Raw genomic sequence first — 10299 nt, 5'->3', positions numbered from 1 at the left:
TATATATATATATATATATACATATACAGTGAGAATTTCCCCCAAAAAACCAAAGACAAAGATGGGTGTGTAAACAACAAAGAGATGTATTAGTTTAACGCTCGGGAAGTGAGAAAGTCTTTTACATTTTGAGCCTACGCTCTTTGACAGAAAGGAACACAGAATAAACAGCGATAGAAAATAGAAAAAGGTTTAGTGGTTAGCAATCTATATATATGTATATATATATATATATATATATATATATATATATATATATGTTTGTAAACAATAAATTAGAGAAATACAATGACAACCATTTTGGAATCAGGCTGACTCCATGAATAAATTAAAAACATTCCGGGTTGAATCTGGACCCACAATCCTGAACTTTTGGATTCCCTCCTCAAGGTTTTGGGAAACATGTAGAATATTCTGTTCCAAATCATTGCTAAGATATGGAAGCCCTGCACTTCTGGGTTTGTAAGTCAATCAGTGAGCTTGTCATCCATCAATTCACCATTAGTGGATTCATCATCTTCAATTTATCAATCAGATCAATTTCTTATCTGTCAAATCATTGATCAGATCAGTTCATTACCAGCTAAATTCATCACCAGAATCCAACACACAATGACCCCTGGTTATTTGTACTTAGCAAAGTTTTGAACTGACTTTAATACAAATTTTTCTTCTCTGTTGATATTAAAATGTCAGTAATAACAACAAAAATAAAAAAGTGGACTATTTTATTCTTGACAAAACAAAAGCATTGTAACTCTTAAAATGACATCTTTTCTGTTTTCTTTCTTCTGATTCTTCCTTTTATTTTATTGAACACATTAAAACAATACATAATGGTCCATATAGAACATATGCAGTTATATAAATAATGAATTAAAATTACAATTTATTTATCTGCGGTAATTTATTTTGAAATGTATCAAGAAAACAAAGCCAAAAAAAACAACAAATAGAAACTAAGGTTAATAACTAAAACAAAAAAATCTTTGAGATATTAAAATTTCACATTACGAGCAACTGCTTTCAAGAAATTAGTTTCTCGTTAAAACTGTTAATTACCTCTAATATTTCTGATATATTTCTTCATATCTCGTTAGTTCTTCTAGCAGCTGCTTTCTTCTCCTTTTTCAAACTAGTGCAGTTTGGTTTGTTGTCAATGTATTCTTCTTCCTCACAAGATTAAAGGATTTCTAATAAACGAGTTATTCACATTGTCATCTTACCCATATCTCAGGAATATAATCATGTACCAGAGCCCTCTCCTCCCCTCCTCACTCCCAGCCTCTTCCAGTTCCTCTCACCACCACTTACTTCTCTCTGTTATCTCTAAACATTTTCCCTCACACTCTTATGCAGCATCCCCCTCTATCTCCTCTGTACTGCTTATACTTTCCCCCTCACTGTTCCCTGTTTGTAGGCCCCCTCTCTCTCTCTCTCTCTCTCTCTCTCTCTCTCCCTCTCCCATCTCCCTCTCATTCCTTGTTCTACTGAGGTAGCCAAGTATCTCCTCTGCCCCCCCCCTATCATACTCTAATCTCTCAGTTTCATTCCATCTTTCATTTGAGAGGTCTTTGTCTTAAGGGTTCGTTGATGCCACATTAAGAAGCACTGGTGTTGGTGCCACATAAAAAGTACTCAGTACACTCTGCAAAGTGGTTGGCATTAGGAAGGGCATCCTGCTGTAAAAGCCAAGCCAGAAACAGATAATGGAACTTGCTGTCACTCTTGGCCTGACCAGCTCCCGTCAAACCACCCAACCCATACCAACAAAAAGGAAAAAAGGACGTTAAATGATGATAATAAATGAGTTATTCTCATTGTCATCTTACCCATAACCCTGGAATATATTTGTTACATATTAATTTATCTGTTACATATTAAAGAAAACTAACTGGATATACACCAAGAACCATTCACAGCAACCACTCAATGCCAACTCTACTCTCTCTCTTTCTCTCTCTATTAAAATACAATTTCCTCAATTTGAAGTGAGACCAATGCAAATATAACAAACTGAGACCTGAAAGACAGACATTCTGACCTGGATATTGGTGAAGGATGGTCCAAGCATCATCTTAATAGCACTATTGCTTGCACTTAGTTCCTGCATATTTACAACACCACACAGCATCATTACATCACTATCTCTCCCAGCCACCCCACAACACTTCTTCAACAATATCTCCTCCCAACTCAATCCTTATAATCTATAACACCCTAAAACCCTACTACAACATCCTAGAATATTATTTCACTGCCAATGATACTCCATCACCCTAAAAACTCTCTCCCTCCCCCATTCAATCAAAACATCCAAGTCACAGAGACTCCATCATCAGCAGCCAGAAACAGCAGAAACAGCCTGATTATCTCCACTGTACACAGAGTGTAGAAGATGTAGAGGTGAATGGCAGAATTATGAGAGCAGCAGACCAAACGTCTGTGGTATTTAATTAAGTCTCTCTAAGTTTTGAGTTCAAATCCTGCTGAGATCCTGTTTATCCTTTATCCTTCTGGGCTCAATAAAACAAAGCAGCAATGAAGTAGTGGTGTTGATCCATACCTTCATAAAATAAAGCACCAGTCAAATAGTGAAGCTGAATTAATGTTAATGATGAATATTTTAGTTGTGGATGGAAGTGGGCCGAGTGGTTCGGCTCATGATTGTAAGGTTGTGACTTTGATCCTCAGTGGTACATTGTGTCCTTGAGTAAGACTTTTTATTTTTACACTGCTGCAAAACGAGTTGTATCTGCAATTTATTCTGTGTTTCTCTGAATTTCCGAGAACTACTTTAACCCTTTCATTAACATAATTTTAAAATTAACAAAGAATTTAGTAAAATAACTTCGTTATCGTTAAGCTAGTGTTAGGAACATAAAGTAAAGTGTGACTAAAATTTGGTGGAAAATTTTGATTCAGAACTTTTGAAAACAAGATATTTGTACTCCAGAGCCAGAGGCAATTTCGACTGGGTTGGTATCAAAAGGATTAAGGGTATATGTGTCTGTGGAGTACTCAACCACTTGCACAATAATTTCACAAGCAGGCTGTTATTGATCGGATCAACTGGAACACTCATTGCCGTAAATGGTGGAGGACCAGTTGCGAATGGACTTATAATAAAAGACTAAAACCAACTGTAACTGTCCTGAATAATTCATGTTGGTCAGTGGAACCTGGAGACATACAGGAATAGACTGGACAGTAATCACTCGTCACTGACATTCCCTACTGTACTCTGCATCAGGTTAATGATTTCATGCCAGAGCATTTAACGAGAGATGGAGTGAGACAATAAAGCTGGACCACAGCATGTGAAGATTATGTGTGGTTTCTTAACCAATTACATACATAACAAGACAATAAGGGGCTCCTATGTGGTCAAAGGGCCTACCAGAAATAACAGCCAACATTCTTCAATCTTACTTGAATTGTCTTGGAAAGAAAAAACGAACACATTTGGTGGTGGTGGTGGTGATGGAAGGGTTGGAGGGGTGGAAGTGTTGGTGAGGATAATGGAAATGTGATAATGAAAAGTTGGAGGGGTGGGAGTTGGTGGTAGAAGTGATGGATGTGGAGCTGTGGTCAGTGGTTGATGTAGTTTTTTTTTTTGTTTAACTCTAGGTCAGTAATGACCCCACAGGCCAATGATCAATAACATCCCAGTAATGACCACCCTGCCCTTTTTAACAGAGTAGGATAAACTGTATTATAGAGTAGGACAAACTATATTATCTGTCTTTCTCAGATTTAAGATTAGTAGGGGGATATAAGAGAGATTTGACTGCCATTTCTGGCAGGTCAAACTACTCTTGAGGGTTGTTTTGGTGGTATGGTGTGTGGCTGTAGTGAGAGACTATCAATGCAGTGCAGAGGGTTTTAAAGAGATAATGGGGTGGGGGCTGCAAACAACGTGGTGATTGTGGCATGGTGGGGCTAGTGGTGGTGTTGTGTGGGTTTATCGATATCTATATCAGCCTTGATGATGTCATTTATTGGCTTCTTCCCCAGAATGCACGTAATTACATCCCCTGCCACACACACACACACACACACATACACACACACACACACACACCACATGCATATGTACATGTATGTGTTTTTATATACATACATGCATACATACACAAATATACATACATATATATATATATATCTATATATATATATATATATATAGCCTACATACATATATATGTATGTGTTCCTATTTAGGCAGAGATGCATGCCTACATACATGCACATGCCAATCCATGCTATGATGCATGTTGGCGCCTGCTGCTGTTGCAGTATCTGTGCAGCATGTAATGCATCAACTCAGCATCTCAATTGGCAAAACACATCGTCTCCACTATCACCAACACCACCACCACCACCACCACAACACACGGCTACCCTTCTTCCAGAGCACCCTCCCCACCCCTCCACCTCACAGCCGGCACCATCACTACACAATACCTCAGTGCACCACTCGGCTATAATTCCACAAAACAACCACAAGACACCACCATGCTAGCATCACCGTATGGCCACCACACAGCTGCACCAGCACCACCACTACCAGCGCCAGCAGCACTACACCATTTCATCACTGCCCCATCACCATCACCACCACCACCACCATACTGCCACTTCACCACACTGATACCCTCGCTCATTTACAGACAGATATGCTGATATATACACACATACAACACACCAACACACATACATATATATATTCATACGCACATATACAAGTACCTGTGGCCTTGATGGAAACATATCATATGAAGGTTCTGTGAATAACGATGGAATTAGCCAAGAATGTTTTACTAGGCTTAAGAAAATATGGAGTCGGGTATTCTCCTCTTTCTCTATGCATTTTCAGTAGCAGTGCTGGTTACAATATCTGGGATAGATGACTGGTCTGTAGAAGAATTCATTCCATAGACATTAAAACTCGCAAGATGCTGACATCAACTAGAAACTCCCACAGGAACAGTGATATCGGTAGGCTCTAGCTAAGCAGAGATAAAGGAGGCAGAGGCTTGAGATCAGTGCAGACAGCCTGCAAATGTCGCATAGTCTCTCTCAGACAGCGCTTCCTAAGCCAAAGCAGCAAAAATAAATACATGAACTCAGTGCCATAAAGTGAAGGGAACAACATACTATGTGCTGGCAGTGAGCTCCTTGGGAAGCATTCTCTTGCTGATGACCTCCTCCCATACAACCCACCAAACAGCCAGACTAACATTCTGACTCAGTTTGGCAAAAAGAAGATGCATGGATATATTTTTCAATGACTTCAAGAAGACTGTACTGGGAATTGAACTCGTGGCCGTATGATCATGAGCCAAATACTCCCAGCCACTAAGCCACATATCCCTGTAACAGATAAAGCTCTCTCATTACTTTGACATTAAGTTTTCCTTTTACATCTATTTAACTTACCTTCTCATTATTGTAATTAACTATTAAAACAATTACCATATTTTACCAACCTTTATAATCCAGTCATTTTTAATCCCCTGAATTAAAGGTGATGGTTACACACCCTTGCACTCTTATCAAACTAAACCCACCCCTGCAGATAATTCTCATATAATAGCCAGTCATTCACTAATATTCAGCTTTTCTCTTCAAACTTTACCAACCAAACACAACAACCATCAGATTTCATCCTCACAGAAGATAATGTGTTTGGAGATGTTTTTTCACACATTATTGTCCATTCCTTTGGTTCCTTGTGTTGTGTCTTAGAGAAGACATTGATTTATTCTAGCTTGTCTCAAGTCTAGAAAGCTGACAACAGTCTGTTTCATCTGAACGGCATGGAATGGTTACATATCACTCCAAAAATGACAAATATTTTATTCATATTCCTCCCATGAAGTTTGCTTTCACTTCTAAAATGCCAACTTTCCACTGATTTCTCTCCAGGGTGATTTCTGTTTACCAAACATCACCTCTCCACCTCTCCCTCCTTCCTTTTTCTCCTCTTCAGATCTCCATCTCCTCATCTCACCATCCTTCACAAACCTGTGAAGGCAGCGGTGAATGGTTTACCTTTCATCTCGTCTTTTAGTTTCACTTACATATTATTTAAAGTTTATAAATCAATAGAATAACCAAATCTATTCTTCTACTTCAACTTATTTTCCTGACTAACACAAAAGACACACACACACACACACACACACACAGAGAGTTTTTCTGATCAAGCAGGTCTGAAGGAAGGGGCAATGCCCATTGCTTTCACAGACCCGCCAAGACTGGTGAGACCAATGCAATAAATGCTGTAAGTCAGAACTGCCAGAAAGGCATTGCATAAGTAGGGAATTTCATAGGGTGACAATTACTGGGTGGAAGGACTGGAGTAAGTGGTTAATGTGGGGCCTGGGTGGCTGGACATAGAATGAATGGAGGAAAGGTTAGGGAGTTGAGTATGTCTGAGGGCGTTGGTACGGGACCAAACCTCTCTGAAAAAGCAAAGGCCAATGTAGTAGTAGTAGTAGAAAAGATAGAGAGTGACCACAGCACACCTGTGAAGTGTCTAGGCTTCATAGAGATGACTCTTGGGTGAGGAAGACTGTTGTGTAATATAGACAGGAATATAGGAATATAGACAGATAGATAAGCAAAGATGACTAAGAGCCAGGAGGCTGGATGGTGGCTGATTAATTGAAAGGGAGTTATTTCCTAATGAGAGTAAATCTATTTTATTTAACATGTGAAGGTGCATCATTTAGGGTGACTGGATTCACGATTGTAAAGTTTCAGTTTCAATTCCCATTTCTAACAGTGTATTTTATTCTTGGGCCCCAAAATAATCATTTCCTGTTGCTCCAATCCACTCTGCTGCAAATGAGTACCAGTAATATCTACAGGTGTGAGGTTAATTATGTGATGGAGTGGTGCCCCATTTAGGTGGTGATGGTGGTTATGATGATAATGAGGAGGACCATTGCCATGGTGATGACTATGATGATAATGAGGATGAAATTAGGGTTGGTGGTGGTGGTGGTTGTGATGATGACAATGATGTACATAATAATGACGATGAGAATGATGATGGTGACGATGATGATGATAAATATGAAAATAATCTTCTTTGTTTCATTTCAGCTTCCGACTCGGCTGCCGAAACGATAGGATGTCAGTGTGCCACAGTGAAGGACCCTTATCTGCGACAGAGGCACATACATATGTACACATACATACATGCACACATACAGATACTATGTGTACAGACATATACACACATATAGATATACTCGCTCAAATGTACACACAGCACATATCCTCAAACATACACACACATACATAAACATGTCTACATTTACACACACCCATCCACAACCACATACATGTCCTATGTACACAAACACAAACACATGCCTGCGACCCCCTACTTTGGAACTTATTTTCTTAACACCTACACACATTCACACACACACACACACACACACACACACATGTGTACATATACCTGCATACAGACTGTGAGCAAAGCACACATACAATTATTGTATGACCATAACACACAATTCATACACAAATATTGTAACCCCATTCTTACAAATCTATCCCTTGATGGCTACACAGACACATCCCATAACCACACACACATCTATCTCGTACTATTTCTGACATAGAAACAAGGCCACACAATTTATGGGAAAGAACAGTCAATGATGTTAACCCCAGTATTTTACTGGTATGTTAATTTGTCAACCGAGGAGGGATGAAATCTAAAGTGGACCACAGCCAGATTTGATCCCAGAATGTCCAGTCACAGAGCCACCTCCAGGTAATTCTGCTACATTTTTTCTGTCATAGATTCTGTTGTTCTTCACCATTTTCATATCAGACCCTGAAGGGAGCTCTTGCTCCAAGAACAGGGGCTCTTGTTTTTTAGATACAAGGGGTAAATTGAGGGAGCAGAACCTGTGGTGTTTATACATCTCTGTGTCAGGAGTAATAATGGATCTTTAGTTTTATGGATTTAGAAGTGAATCAGATTGGAGGGGATGTCCTTCTCTGATCAACCAGTGTCATGAGAGTATGTGTATATGTATGTATGTGAGTGTGTGTGTGTGTGTTTATAGAGACAAGTATGGCCGTATGGTAAGACGCTTGCTTCCCAGCCACATGGTTCAGTCCCATTGCGCCTTGAACAAATGCCTTCTTCTATTGCTGACCAAAGCTTTCTAAGTGGATTTGGCAGATGGAAACTGAAAGAAGCCCATCGTATATAAATGTGTGTGTGGGTGATTGTGTACGAGTTTGTGTGTGTGTGTGTGTGTGTATAATATATATGTGGATGAGTGTGTGTATTTTTGTATCTTTTTGTCTTGACATTGTGTGATAACTGTAAATGAGTGTCATTGTTATAAAGCAGTGTCATCCATTTCCAATATTCTGTGAAAACATGTCTGGCCATGAGGAAGTATTACTTTGCTTGGGAACAGATGAGGCTTGGTGACAGGAAAGGTATCCAGCCATAGAAAATTTGCCTCTATAAACTTTGTCCGATGATGATTGATGTTGAATATATATATATATATATATATGTATGTATGTATTCATCTATGTATGTGTGTGTGTATGTATGTATGTGTTATATATGTGTCTGTATGTATGTATCAATACATACATACAGTGGGAAGAGAGAAAACTGGGCATGAAAGTGGTGAGTAGAGGAAAAGGAATTGCAGTGTTACAGGGTTGGAGAACTAATGGTTGGTGTTGGATGGGGGAAAGATGATGGGCATCTTTCAGTTTCCATCTACAACATCCACTCATAAAGCTCTGGTCAGTCTGGGGCTATACTAGAAGACACTCAATGTATTATGCAGGGGTGTTGAAGCCAAAATCAAATGGTGCAAGAACATTGCAAAAGCTTCAAATTTGTATAAAAACACTTCGTACAGAAACACTTTGTAAGACATTATATAATAACTATGAAAACACTGCAAAATTGCTACAAAAGTTGTACGAAAACTGTAAAAAAAACATAGGAAAATATTTGTAGAAAAACGTAAAAATCTACAAATTTGTGCAAAAACACTGTACAAAAGTTATGCTAAAATTCTGTTCAAAACTACAAAGATAATGTAGAAAATTTGCACAAAAATGCTTTACAAAATAGTGAATAAAAACTAGAGAAACATGGTAGAAAACAGTTGAAAATTCCTGTAAAGATTCATTAAAACCTCTACCAAAACAAAATAGAAAATTTATACAAATTGTACAAAATGGTGTACACAATCATTCACAAAAGCCCTGTAGAAATCTGTGGACAAAAACATAGCAAAATACACAGGTTCTCTGTGTATAAAAAACTCTACCAGAATTCCAATGCAAAAACATCTCGAAAACATTGATAAAATGAAAATTGGAAGAGAGATAAATGTAGAAAAATGATCTTTTTACTTCCTTGTCATAGCTCCTTGTTTAAGTGAATTTGTTTCATTAAAGTGTGTGTGTGTGTGTGTGTGTGTGTGTGTGTATTTGTGTGCATCCACATATACCTACACATGTCTTTGTATATATGTATATGTATGAACGTTTCTCTCTCCTCTCCCTGCCACGCCATTCAAGACTGAATGTAATGCAATTTTGCCCTAATATATTTAAAAAAAAGAGGACAGTGTATAGAGAGAGGGGTGGGTGTGGGGGTTGGTGCAAGGAAAGGATGGAACAGAAGTGGTGGTGGGGAGGATGTGAGGAGGGGGTTCTTAGGGGAAGATAATGTTGACTGTCTTTGGGAGTTCATGGTGGGTCTTTGCTGATAGTGGGGGTGGGGGTGGGGGGAAGAGGAATTACAATAGGAAACAACAATGACAGCAATAATGATGTTGACAATGACAGCACCACTGCCACCAGTGATGACAACAACCGACAATCAGCATCATGATGATGATGATGATGAAGGTAATAATAATAATGTTGAAGAATAATGGTGGGGGTGGTGGTGATGTTAGCTTGGATGAAGATAAAACTCATTGATTTTAAAAATTCATTTCATTGAATGTAAAACGAGGGGAAAAAATAGTAAAATTAAGGATGAGGAAGTGGAGGAGGAGAGTGAGGGAAGGAGATTGTGTGTGTGTGTGTGTGTCAGCAGAAGATGAAGGAATGGATGAGAGGGAGGGAGCAGTGGGACATAGGCAGTTGAATATTTACTGTAGTGATTAAATAAATGGAGAAAGAGGGAAGGGTGGTAGGGTGTGGGGAGCTGTGCCATGGTGGTGGTGGTGGTGGTGGTAGCATTGGTGGTCATGAGAGTGGTGGTGATGGGGGGGG

General features: G+C 38.9%; 2 protein-coding genes across 3 annotated transcripts in view; both read left to right on the top strand.

Annotated features, from left to right (window-relative positions):
* The window catches only part of LOC106873245 (protocadherin beta-16), a 90710-nt gene that overhangs the window by 14959 nt on the left and 65452 nt on the right, over positions 1 to 10299 (top strand). For both annotated transcript variants that reach the window (XM_014920528.2, XM_052972927.1), the window contains exon 2: positions 7117 to 7801. The gene's annotated coding sequence lies outside the window, so the exon portion shown is untranslated. The remainder of the gene's footprint in view (positions 1 to 7116; positions 7802 to 10299) is intronic.
* LOC128249418 (protocadherin-11 X-linked-like) overlaps positions 1 to 10299 on the top strand; it is a 79571-nt gene that overhangs the window by 41215 nt on the left and 28057 nt on the right. The window lies entirely within an intron of this gene.

The sequence above is a fragment of the Octopus bimaculoides genome, chromosome 14 (assembly GCF_001194135.2).
Source record: "Octopus bimaculoides isolate UCB-OBI-ISO-001 chromosome 14, ASM119413v2, whole genome shotgun sequence".
In the NCBI taxonomy this organism is placed as follows: Eukaryota; Metazoa; Mollusca; class Cephalopoda; order Octopoda; family Octopodidae; genus Octopus; species Octopus bimaculoides.
The sequence above is the reverse complement of the archived record's forward strand: the minus strand, read 5'-3'. Positions and strand labels throughout refer to the sequence as shown.